This window comes from Lissotriton helveticus, chromosome 3_1 (genome assembly GCF_964261635.1).
Source record: "Lissotriton helveticus chromosome 3_1, aLisHel1.1, whole genome shotgun sequence".
In the NCBI taxonomy this organism is placed as follows: domain Eukaryota; kingdom Metazoa; phylum Chordata; class Amphibia; order Caudata; family Salamandridae; genus Lissotriton; species Lissotriton helveticus.
The window spans coordinates 382,358,989-382,374,175 of NC_136061.1; the positions used below are offsets into that span (position 1 = coordinate 382,358,989).

General features: G+C 48.7%; 1 protein-coding gene across 1 annotated transcript in view; it reads left to right on the forward strand.

Annotated features, from left to right (window-relative positions):
* The window catches only part of LOC144824555 (Na(+)/citrate cotransporter-like), a 740,241-nt gene extending 731,824 nt beyond the window's left edge, over positions 1 to 8,417 (forward strand). The window contains exon 9 of the mRNA XM_078683616.1: positions 8,159 to 8,417. The gene's annotated coding sequence lies outside the window, so the exon portion shown is untranslated. The remainder of the gene's footprint in view (positions 1 to 8,158) is intronic.
* Positions 8,418 to 15,187: the final 6,770 nt, after the last annotated feature.

Genomic DNA, 15,187 nt, shown 5'->3' on the forward strand with positions numbered 1-15,187 from the left:
CTTCCCCCCAGCATTGCAAGAGGGTCCCTTCCAATTGTGGCGCGAGGGAGGCTGTCGAGCACTTACTCATCTTTTCCACGGTACCGTTCCGCCTACCTTCGCTAATTGCATGAGAGACTATGGGGTCCCCCCGTCTGAAAGATATCACCATCTCCAGCTCCTCCACTGGGCTACCTCCGCCGGGACGGGCGATGCAGCTACGAGACTGCCATCCACCTTCGAGGCCTTCCTCCTACGCACTACCACCATGAAGGGGGCCATCTCCTTTCTCCATAAGTTGCTGCTCACTACGGCGGCATCGCCCCGCCCACGCTATATGGGACATTGGGAGGAAACGCTCGGAAGAGACATCACCGATGCCGAATGGGCGGGCCTCTGGCGGGACATCACGGCGCACAATCGCTCTGTGGCGCTGCGGGAAGCCCATCTCAAAACAATGATGGACTGGTACTTGTACCCATCCAAACTGCACTGCATCTTTCTGTCCTCATCGGACCGCTGCTGGAGAGGCTGTGGTCTCCTGAGGGATTTCCGCCACATCTGGTGGGACTGCCCGATCATTCGCCCTTATTGGAAGGAGATTTTGTCCCACCTCAAGGACACACTTGGCTATCCAATATCTACCTCGCTGGAACATGTCCTACTCGGGCTTCGGGACCCGGATCTTGAACATCAGACGAGAGCCGACAAGCAGATTATTTGGCTCTGCCTTGGAGCGGCTAAACTCACCCTTGCGGCAGCATGGAAGACGCCAGCTGCTTCAGCGATCTCCCTCTGGCACGCGAGACTGTGGAGACTTCTGAGTGTGGAGCGAGTGGCGGACATCTTTCTGGGAAACTTTAAGAACTTCATCTTCCGCTGGGGCCCTCTAGTCCGATTCCTTTCACGTGGATTGCCCTCAGCAGTCTGCCCTTCCTCAGTGCGCGCGCTCCACCTATTTCAACTTTAATTGTGAGAAGTATGCCTGTATGTATGAATGGCTGTCATCACCACGGGGGGTGGGATGGGAGGGAAGGGGGTGTTGATCCTGATATGCGACATCCATTGCACCTTTAGAAGGGTTCAGCAAATTGTGCACGAGACGGCTTGCTTCAGCTCCGGCTGCCCTCCTTGGCTGGACTTCAGACTTTGACTTTGAATTATCTATGCACGCTGCCGTTGAGACCCTTCCTACTAAAGTGCTCTGCCCGTATGTAGTCTGTATTTCAGAAGTGTCGCTCGTTGTATTGTTTTATTTTGTGTTCTGCAAACTGAAAATAAAAATGTTACAAAAAAAAGTAAGGTAAGTGAAACCCACCGCCCTAGGGATGATTCCTATCACCAGGTTGGTGTGGTTATCACGAGTCAGTAATAATTTAGATTCTAGAAGATCAGCCTGCAGAGATGGCAAAATGGCTGATTATTCATGCAGCCAGCAAAATTTGTTGAAATTAGGTTGTATCAATGCATACAAAGGCTTGATACCTGGGCATATTCGGGAATGTAAGTACGCCCAAAATTTATAAATCCCAGCAAGGACTGTCATTTTTTCAGAGTTGTAGGATCGCGCAGTTGTGCGCATTTCTCCAAGAAGTGAGGAGCCAATCATCGACCTTCATTGTTGAGCTCGTATCGCAGGAACAACACTGTATACTTAGCAATGTGAGACTTTGCAAAGTTGAATTTGTAACCGAAGTCCGCAAAGTTACAAATTATGTGGTCACCGCGACACAGATGCACCCAAATTTCGTCATCTGTGAGATAGATGTAAACCACATACGAACACGCATCTGGGTCGACTTTCTCCAAGAGAGAGACAATACGGGCCGCAAACACACCTGGACTATTTTTATAGCCCATCGCCAGGCGTTTAAATTGGCGTTGTTTGCCGCCACAGGTAAAACTGGTCCAGTAGGAACTTAGACCATCCAAATTGTGGGCAAAAAAAATGTTGGATATGTCAAGTGGGGTTTTAAACCGTTTTCATACAAGACCATCCACTAGAGCAGAGCCGTGGGTATTCTGTACTGCACAAGTACGGCAATGCGAGTTCAAATGCCGGTAATCCAATACCAAATGGTACGTACCGTCTGGCTTGGTCACAGTAAAAAGTGGGTTATTCATCGGTGACACGCAAGTTTCAATTACACCTTGATATTCCAATTGTTCAAGGATTCCCCCAATGGAAGCCTTAGCTTCATCTCGGATGGGTATATTGAGGTTGAGGCTGTGGCATAGATCGTAAGGAAATCTCGTGGTGTGGGGAAAATGTATCCCAACCACAGTGCGTATGGTACAGAGCCGGTGCAAGGGCTTTAGCCCATTCTTCTGCAAAATTCAGCGCATGCTCTTCCGAGACTGTGTGCGTGAAACAAGGGAGGATCACCTCCTCCCCTCTCGGAGCTGCGAGAACAAAAGGTGGGGGCCAGTCAGCCTCCGCCAACAAAATGTCATAGGTAGTTGTAAGATTTTCCCAAAATACCCCTTTTATGGTACGTTGTTTCAGGGGGAGCTACTCTGGTATCAGCTGTCTCCACAACAACATATCGGTCAATTGCTGTCACCTTCAGTAGTGGATGCAGGGCCTCTCGCACAATGGTAATCTCCGCCGAGCTGTCCAACAACGTCAGCGCCCATGCCTGATTCCGAAGCTGCGTTCTCACTATCTGTGGCATATCTCGCTGTCAAAGCGGCAACTTTCTTTTTCTGAAACTGAGGTCTTTTCTGTGAAGAATCATCCTGCTTTCCTTTTCCGTCTTTTGGGCGGGGTTGGTCGCAACTCTGCTGGCCACCCCGACCTCTGCCGCCGCCTCCGCCACCGGACAATAAGGCCGATGTGTCCTGTAAAGAACGAGGAGAGTGTTAATCAGGAACCTGAAATCGATCAGGCGACTTGATCGTAGTGCGGTCACGCAAATTATAAACGCGCTCAGTAGACTCAGGCATTGGTGATGGGGGACGGGACTCCTGTTTTCCGTGCTGTTTCCCCTGTTTTTTATTTCTGTCCCAATTTTTCTTTGGAGCTGTGGTTTAAACGTCTGTTTCAGACTTCGCACCCTGGGATTGTTTCTTATCTTTAGCAGAAAAGGGCTTGACACCTAAACTATTGCGGCCAATGGTTTTGTACGCAGCCATAATAATTCTCGGTAACTGTTGGGGTTTGTCGGCATCCGGGACATCGCGTAAGGCATTAGCCACCTGCAAGTTTACTGCATCTCCCTTTATATTTGAAAGGACCAGATCGGAAACTACATCAAATGAGCCCCCGAGTCTCATTCCCAATTCAACCGCAGCCTCAGGTCCGTGTTCGTCATGAACACGCTTAATGACCGTCGGAAGGACAGCCATTGACGGAGTGCCGAAGCACCTCGTGTACACTGCCGTGAAAATTCTACCTCATGACTCACAGTCACCGGCTTCAGGTACCAAATCCTTGGGTAAACTAATTGTAAGAATCCTGTGCTTTTCTACAGGACTTGAATTAGAAAAAACTGCCACCAGCTGGTCAAATTTCTCGGCAAGCCAAAAAGGCATATCATCCTTATCTTGGGGACTCTTGCCCATCACTGCATTGACCATCAAGGGACTAAGCTTCATTCCGCTCGGTCCAGCTGGAGGGGCCGCAACCCCAGGGGCCCGCCCTAGAAATTGCGGGTAATATATTGAACTATGGCCCGAATGGCACTAACAGAAGAGTCATATAGGGTCCGTAATTCAGCAACAGCGACCTGCCCCGCACGAGGGGTGAATCCAGCCAAAACCGGCCAAGAAGCGCCCAGAATGGACAAAGGACCCAATCTAGCCGCCGTTACACTGTGGGGAAGGGCGCCATCAAACCAAACACGGTGCTGTCATCCAGAAATCGGAATTTCCTGTGTCCTATAAGGGACGTAGCCCCGGGGCACGGCTGTGTGAGTGTAAGTGTGAAAAACCTGCGTAGCGCTTCCACTGCAGGAAATGACAACCAAGAGTAGAATATCTCAAACGGGTAAGCAACCTCAACACTTACTACCAAAATCACTGCCATGCCCTCCAAACAAATATTGTATGCTTGCAAATGATTGCGAACCGCAATGCTACTATGCTGCGGTATAACAATGTCAGCCATAGTGACACAGAGAACAATAAGCTACAATGTAAAACTTAGGAGCATAACTGGGTAGTAATTTGAAAGGAAACCTTTTGAACAGATTCAAGCTTGAAAAGACCTATGTAATTATAGGTAAGTTCATCCGACACCACTGTTATCCGGAAACAATAGCGAAGGGGTTAAGGACTGAATAAAGTACTACTCAAGTGTCATGTTATAAGACCACCATCGGTTGGGCGCCATGTTGCAGGGATTCTGCTCCTACACAGAACTGTACATAGAGACTTTGAACCTTAGTGAATTAGGGTGTACCAAAACTCACCTTAGTATCCAAAATCCCCTACCAGACTAGCAATCAGTGTCTCATTGGTTCTTCCATACCCCCAATGATTAACCAACCCAGAACATGAAACTTAGAACACCTCAGGACACGTGGAACACATGAACACTTTTTCTTTATACACTCATGCTAGTCCAAAACGGGGAGTAAATGAAGACACGTGCAAGTTTGAAATATTTATTTCTAATGCTACCTAAATCTTACCCTCCCTTGCTAGTATATTATTTTATATCTCTAGAAGGTCTCTTGGGATTACAAGGGCGGCCCCATACCGCTGGTTCTAGTAGAAATGGATCACATCATTTTCTACACTAGCTCTCTGCATGCGAATGTTCTCCAAAGTTGTTTTAGCATGCCTGTGTAGTGCATTATTAAACGTGCCAAAATCAAAGGCGGCCACAGCTGCATATATGTTATGTCTAGAACGTACGCTGATCAGACCGAACAACAACCACTGTGATGAAATAACCTTGAAGGCCTCAGCACTCACTGTTCAGATAAAACTTAGCAAACCAAGCTGCTAATTTAGAAAAACATATTATTCTTGTGTGAAGCAAAACAGTCCTCTAGACTCTAAAAATTCGGACGAATGTGTATCGTGTGCAAAGGCAGCAGAAAGGAAGAATGGCATTTAAACTTCTAATAAGCTCATGCTAACTTAACACAGTGTAAATGCAATGCCCAACCCCCATGACAGCATTACTAATTAAACACATTAGAATGTAATCACATATATATACACTGTGCCACCTGACACTTAGTATGACTTTACAGGGATTATATACACTACAGGGCCAAGCGGGCCACTGTTATACACCTCTAAACCACAGTTAGGCAGGGCAACCAGTCACTACTGCTAAGGGTACACTTAGCATATGCAGAACATAATCAGCAGTAGTGTACCATAGTACAAAGCATGTGTAGTGTGCACATATGATCATCACCTCATTGTGAATACCCCTGCATGAGCCAACCATTCTTTTGAGTCAAATTGCCCCCAACAGTGAGAGGCAGTTGCCCACAGACCCGTGGTGCAGCCACTGAGATAACTGCGGTGGGAGCCCGTCTTGGGCTCAGCCAGCAATTGCCACAGGAGGAAGATGAAGCCCCAAACACTGCACATAATCTGCAGCATCTGTGATAATTTGGGGTGCAGCTACTGGCACCGACTACGTAGGAGACCTCTCACACTGCCCCCTGTATGTGTAAGCAAAGGGGGAAGAATCCGCCCTGCCCCGCACAGCGGGAGTCCTCCTCTCCCCAAAGGCTAGTCTTTTTTACCTCTCCCTTGTCTGAGGCGTCTCCTCTCTTAAAAAGGGGAAGGCTCACTACTCGCCCTCCTCCTCATCAAAACAGAACTGATACAGGCAGCTGCACCAAGGTCTGGTGCTCCGTAGTAGGCAACCCAGGCCGGCTTCTCTGCCCTCCTTCTCGGGGTTACTCTTCACCGGAGGTGGTTTCACAGGGCCCGGGAGGCTCCAGTACCCGCTCCATGCCAGCACCACCCCTCCGACAGCTCACTGCAGACTGGAGCCTGCGAGGTTCTGTTTCCTTGTGCTGTCGGGCCTGCCCACAACCAGGCTCGGCCTTGAGGCTCGTCACTTCTGGCTTCCGGCACCCTTCCTTTAGCAGCATGCCCTGCCCATACAGCCTCCGAAAACATATTGGGCTCTCCTTATCACAGGAGCCCAGCCCACAGTCAGCCATCCTCTGCCTGACTTCCGGTATGCTGTTAATCACGGAGTGAAATCTCTGTTGATTTCACCGCTTTCTGGGCACTAAGCGAACACACTCTGCACGACTGCACCTTGGCAGATGGAGCCCTCTTCTTGGGCTCAAACAACATGGCACATGCCACCCTATGCTGGGCAGCCCACCAGCACTGCCACTTATCCTGGAATGCAACCGCAGCACCCTCACTTGTGATGGTCAGGGAGCAGAGCAAAAAGTGCTCCTCCCAAGTTTCTGTAGTTTCTGATTGGAGTCAAAAATAAAACCCTTGTCTGGCGGTACATCCAAGAAATCAAACTGGGCAGAGCTGGGCCCAGGTGGGCAAGCTCACAGGGCCCTCCAGCAGAGGGAAAATCCTTTGTGGCAGCTCCTCCTGACACCCAGCATCCCTCTTCGTCCTTCAGATCCAAGTAAGCACCCTTACATGGGGTCACAGCTCCAATATTTATACCACTTTCAGGCTTTATTCTGCCCTGGAACAGGGCACTGGACCTAGTACAAACCAGTTCTGGGGGGCACTTAACAAGTCCACAACACTTCCCATTGTTTGTGTAGGTTCTGGCCCCAGACACACAAGAGGGGGGGCGGAGCCAGCATTGTGGAAGGCAGGCACACCCTGGAGCCACTGCACCTCCCCAGCCCCTGTCATCCAGAACCATACCTGGAATAGGCACTAAGACACATAGCACACAGAAATGCCCCCTTCTAAAAGTGACATTTCTAAAATAGTGATAATAAAGCTGCGAACACCATTAGACAGCATGTATTACCACTATTCCAAACATACCAAACTTGATTCCGCCACCCCTCCCATATCAGAAATTACCACTGAAACACATATCAGAGAATCCCAAATGCATTAATTTGAGAGGGCAGCCTCACAGTATTGTAAAACCAAATAGGCTGTTTGTCACTACTAGGACATGCCACACAGTTAAGGCACATGTCCTACCTTTTACCTACATTGCACCATGCCAATAGGGCTCGCTAGGGGCTACTTAGTGGTGACTGATATGTAGTAAAATGGGAGTCACAGACGTGGCACCCACTTTATGCATCATGTCACAGCGGCTGTAAACAGTGCACGCACGCCCTGCAATGGCAGAGGCCTGAGACAGGTTTGAAAGACTATTTTGGTGGGTGGTGCAAGCAGCACTGCAAGCCCACCAGTAGCATTTAATATACTGGTCCCAGGTATATGAGATACCACTTTACAGGGGACTAATAGGTAAATTAAATACGTCAAACAGGTGTAGACCAATCTTACCAAGTTTACCATGGAGAGTGCATGCACTTTAACACTGAACATCAGTGATAAAATGCCCAGAGTCCTAAAACCACCAACACCAGGTCAGGCAAAATATCAGTAGAAAGGCAAAAAAAGTTCTGGGATGACCCTGAAAAAAGGGCAAGTCCAACTTGTACTAAATTTTCAAATGCAGTCATGAGCGTCGCCTGTCAATAAAGACCATGGCAAGAGTGGTGGATTGTTTGTGCTTTCATAGTCTGAATGAAGCATGGGTATTCTTTTGCCTTCCTAATTAGCAAGAGCAATGATGTGGAAGAGTGTCATCAGGGTAATGTGTAGAGTGATTACATTACCTCTAGGCCTACTCTACCATAGCACAGTTCTGTCCCTCCACCATCTTTACAACACAGTAAGATTTAGGTAGCGCTGGAGAAAGAGCCAGGGTTTTACATCACTCTTATGAGGACAGGAGAGGCACCTACAGCATAGCTCAGTGAGGTTATTCTTCAGGAAGGGGGCGTCCCACTTCATAACTATGTACTGGGAGTAGATAATGTAGAACTAAGAGTAACAGGAAGTGATCTAAACATATAGGACTTAATATATTTAGCTAATATCTAAACAGTACTCACAATCTTGAGATGGTGTACGTTGTGTACTCCAGTGGATATGATATATAACAACCTAGAGAGTACCGCTGCTTGAAATACGTTTTTCTTGGGGAGATAGCTCTAGTCTAACTCACACCTCTTCTGTTTTGTATCCACAGGTAAAGGCCAGCTTTATGCTGAATGTCATTGGAATACTCACAATCACTCTGTCCATCAACACCTGGACATTCTCCATGTTTAACATGGGCACATTTCCAACCTGGGCAAATACCACACAGAACCCATAACCCTTGACGAAGATGCAAGCATCACTCAACTGTCTGAGTGTGGGAGAAAATACAAAAGGCTGAGCCTCGCAGAGTAACACTGTGCTCCAGGGGTCGTATACACCATTCCTTGACCCCACTCAGGAACAACCGCAGCATGTCAAAAGACAGTCTCCTTTCTTTAGGTCTCAAATATTTAGCAGACTGGGAAATAATAAACCATTGCAATGTTTCCCTGACAGCCACGGATGGCAGGTGTGTTCTTGTTTCTGTTGTAGGCCACAGTTGTTAAGTGACCCAATGTTTCTGCCAAGCCTAACTTTTTGCACAGCAATCCAAGACTATTTTGCCAACACCTCCAGGTCAGAAATGTTGTGAAAGTCTAGCTCACCAAAGAGTTTCTGTACACTACCAGCTGTACTACCACTCATGAGTGTCTGCATTGTTTCTATAGTTCCCGTTGCTTGTACCATACCAAGGAAAATGATACACTACTTTGAGATATATATCACTTTAAAATCAGGCAATAAACGAGTAAATATGGATTTGCATCTGCACCTACCAAGGCAGTTGGTAATATGTCCTAGAAATATATACCTAGGCGTTTATTGCTTAGTTGAGGGCAGGGAGGGTTGCAGGTGCCAGAGGGCGAGGATAAATGCATTACATTTAAATCAAGAGCAGGTCTAAGTTTCTTTCCCTCTCCCAAGATTGAGGTGTCAGCTAAAAAAGAACCCACACAAAGGATCAGCTAAATCAGTGAGTCAGTGAGTACAGTTGTGAAAGATTACATGTGTATGTGTGTCACCATAAGCCTGGATCAACTTGTATATATACGCTACATACATTATTGTCAGGCCAGTTCTCGGTGATCAGCCATTTTACTCCGCATCTAATAGCACTGAGCCTTTTACTTGATTGATAGGGTGATCTGGGATGTAGGGTGTGGTGAAGTAAATGAGGATCCGGTCACGTAGTACGTCATCACGCTTGGCATCCATTTTGACTACCTGATTCAACCAATTGGATGCTCATTCGGCAAAACAGGCATCATCACTTGAAGCCAATGTCAGTCCGGTTCTCCAGGGACTGTGAAAGTCAGGCAATTAGGTAAACCATGTGATAAGTATGACTGTTGCCACTGGACTCAGTCTTTCTAAAGACAAGGTGAACATTCACAACTTTTAAGTATTACTCAGATGTGACTGATGCGCAACTGCACGTTTGAAGTGGCAGGCAGCCGGACCTCTGAATTTGGGTACTGATCTTATTCGGTGGAACTGTGATGAGTTGCTTGATGCAGTGGCGTCTCCTCCGCTATGGTGAAGGAGCTTCCTCCACTGCTTTTGAGCAGTGCAGAAAGCAAAAACATAAAATAATAACTTTCAGTTATTACCATTTTATGTTTCCTGTTGCTTTTCGGGTGGGGCTGCTCTGCTCATGGGGCAGGGCAGGAGTGGTTTGCCCACTCCTAAGTGCACAGTGACTGTTTGGTCAACCCTCTAGCACCACCCAAACCAGTCATGCGCACTTTTCCTCTTCTCTATGCATGCTGCATTACAGCCTTCATGGAGAACAGGACCACCCCTACAGCCCCTGGCCCCATGGCGCTCAGACCAATTACCATGCTGGACTACATCTGTGATTGATTTATTTTTGTTCAGCTCACTACTATGATGGCAACCCTCCTCCTGCTCCCCCTCCCAGAGTGACCCCCGTGCCCATCCCCCCACCCGTGCGCCATGCTGGCCAAAACTGGCTTGATGGAGGTGTGCCAGGGTCTATTGCTCTTGATCGTTCTTGCTCGTTCACAAACAAAAGAGCATGGAGGCCTCGGCAGCAGCGTAAAGTTGACGATCTGGGGTCTCTTTCAAAGGTGGGTTTGCCGAGGGGGAAAGTGGTCACAACAACTAAAGTAGCGATGGGGGCTTTCATGAAGACTCTAGCCCATTACGTGGTAATCAGCTATAAAGGATTGGGGAAAGAGGCACAGTGGTAGTTTTTTGACTTTGGGAGCCTCTATATTCTGACGAGTTGGATTGGCATATAAGGTAGGTAGACGTGCATGGTGGCAAAGTGGATGGTGACCTAGCTGGACAGGCTGTCAGTGGCGGACGGCACCAATTGAAAATGGAGAGGTGTAAAAGTTGTGGATGAGAGGTTGTAAGCAAGCTGCTACAGAGAGCAGTTAAATACATATAAATAGATTTTCCACTGCTAAATATGTTAACTTGAGACTAGAAATCGATCTCATCTTTTAGTCATGGGGAGGTTAAGTGATAGGTCCAGAATCACAGGATGTTGAGCCGACGCTGGGACTCAATGTTCAGTTCTGGGTAACTGTAACGCTAACTCCAACACATTCAGCATAGATATTGTTCACCAAAAAAAAGTTACAGGGATCCCTTCGGGCATGGCTACTCCTCACATGGAGTCTTCCGGAGGCAGCAGGACAGGCTAGAGTGCGGGTTAGAGTGGCCTCAGTGCTGGTGGCAGTGCTCGCGCTCCCCTGGGTCTTTCTACATATAGGGGTACCAAGTCTCCTGCGACCTTTAGTAATTATTAGTGAATCACTACTTCTCTTCCATCCACACAGACCGTCGATGACCAGCTGGGCTCGTGTCTGATGGATGTCCCCTCTTACTGCCTTCCATGTTCGCAGCTAGTTACATGTTAACAAACTTCACCGGGACCATCGGGGGCTCAGGATCTGGGCCTCAGGGACAGCGAGTGGCTGAAAGTAGCTGGCTGGGCTCGACCTCTCACAGAAACTGACAGAGTTTAAGAGATTCACAGAGGGACACCGAGCCTTCCACCTGTAGCTGGTTGGCTCAGGGTCTGGCCTTTCACTTCTTGGAAAGGGTTGATTGATACTGAGTTGTTCACCTCTCGCCTGGGTGGCTCAGGGGACCAATAGGCAGCACTTGCTATGTCACTTCGTGGGTCGCTTACCATGACCGGATGACGCGGGGTGGAGAGCTCTAGGCTACTCTTGGTCAGGCGGAGCTTGACCCTCGTCGTTTCCACTACATCCTGGGGCATATTGAGGCAGGAACTGTTGCAACTGAAGGAAAGGTAACAAGGATAAAAAATAAACATTCACTGCATGGCTTCACAATAAAGCCACACTGTAATTGGCCATATTCTTGAGTGAAGACAAACCTGCTGCCTCCAAGACTAGGCCTACTCTAACTTCTCTTGAGCCAATCCAGACACTCCTCCTATGTTGTCTATATCAGAACACAGCATAAGTGCACCGCCAGGATTGGCTGGAACAGCCAAAATCAATGCTCCTTTGGAGACCACAGAGGATGCAACTATGATCACCGGCTCACTAATGTTGTGCTGGTGGAGAGGCATCAGGTTTGCATGTCGGTTGGTCATAGGAAAGCACTTGTCCAACATGACATGCTCACTAACAGTTCAGACCCAGGCAGTTTGAGGCTTTCTGCCTGCGGTCTATAAGATGCCCCCCTCATATGATTGGAAGACTAGGCATAGCCTCGCTGTGCACTGCACTCAGCTGCGGTGAAAATAAACCATGCCACGGCCGGAGTATAAACAACCATTTAAAATTGCTGTTAACAAAACATAACATTTTTAAGGGGGCCAGGGGCAACAATTACAGGAGGTGAGGCAACACCCTTATGCACCCATGGAGAAACTGCAGCCGCAGGCTGTGGTTCTCAATAGAGAGTGTTCCACATTTCCACACTTTGGAATCAACAGAGGGCATCCAAGAAGGTACCGATAGGGTATAACTGTATGCCTGATAGTACCTTGCCCCTTAACCTGCTTACCACGTGGTACAACAAGCATTACATTGGGTTTAGATAGAAAGCATTTCCTTGTCACCAGTATTGGCATTCTTTGCAGGTCTGAGCTCCTGACAGCCAGGGGCGTAACAAACACCCCCGCAGCCCCCGTCGTGCGGGGGGGACCATCAGTCTCCAGTAGATGAAGGGGCCCCTCAGCTGAGCTCTCTGGTAGAGAGCTGTGTCTCTCTCTCTCTAAAGCAGTGCTGCTGTCTGCAGCCTGCTCCTCGCTCCTCGCGCTGCTGACCTTTGACTGAAGAGAAACAAAGTATCAACTTGCATTGTTTCTCTTCAGTCAAAGCCACAAGCCAGGCCCGGAAAGAGGAGGGGGTGGGGGCCCTAAAATAGTGCATTCTCCTCCTGACACTATTCCTGAGAAGGGAGGAGGCCAGGGCTTTGAGGGGTGGGGGTTGTCAGGGTTTGGGGGCCTACATGGGCTGGGGACCTCTTAATGTGATTGTGGCACCCTTAAAAAAACTGCTTCCCTGCCTCCATTTTAAAAGCATGCTTACCTTTTCTGGATGATTTCAGCCGGCTCGACTACGCATGTCTAACATGCGAAAGTGAAAGCGATTTGCACACCCTCTGGAGTGGGCCTCGGTAAATGTGGAGAGCTGGCATGCTGGCATGTGGCGAAGACGCAGTGTTCTGCTGTGTGCTTGTGCACAGGTTGGCCCATGGTGAATGAATTATAATTATTAGAAAGAACGCTCCAGATGCAGAAGCACTTCCTCAGCCACCAAGTTTGGGACAAGGAACGAGACAGTGAGTGAGTGCGTTTCTTTTTATTGTTGAAAGGTGAAACAGAGGTCTCGGTGGAATGGGATAACGGGCCTGCAAGTAAGGGAAGATTATCTCTGTTCAGACAGCCTGTAGGTCCTTTCTCCAACATACGTGTCTGTGTAATATAGTTTGTAATCACTGTGACATTTCTAAGAACTTTTATACATAATTGAAATTGTGTTTTCCGACAAGTCATTGTTCTTTTAAACAAAATACACCTTTAATTGCTTGCTTTATCGTAGTCAGTTTCGCGCTCACCCTGACATCTGTTTAAGTCCTGCAAGTCATTTGTTATTCTCTCGGTGTACCAATTCAACCTTCCCTCTGAGTTCGGTAAGATGAGTTACGGTGACAATCGTTATGTACAGCACACAGAGGTGTCAAAATGGCATTTGTACAAACATTAATTTTATTGTGAGAGAAAAGCATCCTCATTAAAACATGAATGCATGTGAGGGTGATGCGCTCTCTGCCCACCCTTGTTTGGGCGATATATTGTTGGTAGTTCTTAGTATTTAGTGTGTGTCCTTGGCTTGGGATGGTGGCACTTTCCTTGTATAGCCAGAGTACATATGGATACTGGATGAAAACTGCAAACTGATAGTAGAGCACCTGCCATGCATTTACTAAAAATAAAAAGCTTATCTATTAAGTCAAAATTATTTTGTTTGAAGAAAGTGATAAGCTTACTTTGGAGTCCAGGCGGAGGGGGAGAAGGGTGCAAGGCAGAGGGGAGAAGGGTGCAAGGCAGAGGAGAGAAGGGTGCAAGGCAGAGGGGAGAAGGGTGCAAGGCAGAGAGGAGAAGGGTGCAAGGCAGAGAGGAGAAGGGTGCAAGGCAGAGAGGAGAAGGGTGCAAGGCAGAGAGGAGAAGGGTGTAAGGCAGAGAGGAGAAGGGTGCACGGTAGAGAAGGCTGCAAGGCAGAGAGGGAGAAGGTTGCAAGGCAGAGAGGAGAAGTTTGCAAGGCAGAGAGGAGAAGGGTGCAAGGCAGAGAGGAGAAGGGTGCAAGGCAGAGGGGAGTAGGATGCAAGGCAGAGGGGAGAAGCGTGCAAGGCAGAGGGGAGAAGGATGCAAGGCAGAGGGGAGAAGGGTACAAGGCAGAGGGGAGAAGGGTGCAAGGCAGAGGGGAGAATGGTGCAAGGCAGAGGGGAGAATGGTGCAAGGTAGAAAAGGATGCAAGGCGGAGATGGAGAAGGGTGCAAGGGGGAGGGGGAGAAGGGTGCAAGGGGGAGGGCGAGAAGGGTGCTGCAAGGCAGAGGGGAGAAGGGTGCAAGGGGGATGGAGATGAAGTTAAAAATGTGCCCCCCCCGGAAACATTTCTGCGGATGCCCATGGAACGCACACTACTTTGTGAGAGAGAGTGGGAGAGAGTGGAGTGAGAGAGGAGAGAGAGAGAGAGTGGAGAGAGAGAGAGGAGAGAGAGAGTAGAGAGCGAGAGTAGAGAGAGAGAGAGTGGAGAGAGAGTGAGGGTGGAGAGAGAGGGTGGAGAGAGAGAGTGGAGAGAGAGTGGAGTGAGGCAGTGGAGAGAGAGTGAAGAGAGAGTGGAGAGAGAGAGAGTAGCGAGAGAGTAGAGAGTAGAGAGAGTGGAGGGAGAGTGGAGAGAAAGACAGTGGAGAGAGAGTAGAGAGAGAGTGGAGAGAGAGAGTGGAGAGAGAGTAGAGAGAGAGAGTGGAGAGAGAGAGTGGAGGGAGAGAGGGTGGAGAGAGAGGGTGGAGAGAGAGTGTGGAGAGAGAGTAGATAGAGAGAGAGTGGAGAGAGAGTAGAGAGAGAGAGTGGAGAGAGAGTGGAGCTAGACAGTGGAGAGAGAGAGAGTGGAGAGAGCATGGAGACAGTGGAGAGAGTGAGCGAGAGAGTGGAGAGAGAGTAGAGAGAGTGGAGGGAGACAGTGGAGAGAGAGTGGAGAGAGAGTGGAGAGAAAGACAGTGGAGAGAGAGTAGAGAGAGAGTGGAGAGAGAGAGAGTGGAGGGAGAGAGAGTGGAGAGAGAGAGTGGAGAGAGAGAGTGGAGAGAGAGTAGAGAGAGAGAGTGGAGAGAGAGTAGAGAGAGAGTGGAGAGAGAGTGGAGCTAGACAGTGGATAGAGAGTGGAGAGAGAGAGAGAAAGTGGAGAGAGAGACAGTGGAGAGAGAGGGTGGAGAGTGGAGAGAGAGAGTGGAGAGAGAGAGTGGAGAGAGAGAGAGTGGAGAGAGAGTGGAGCTAGACAGTGGAGGGAGAGAAAGTGGGGAGAGAGACAGTGGAGAGAGTGGAGAGTGGAGGGAGAGACTGGAGAGAGTGGAGAGTGGAGGGAGAGGGTGGAGAGAGAGAGAGAGAGAGAAGAGAGAGAGTGGA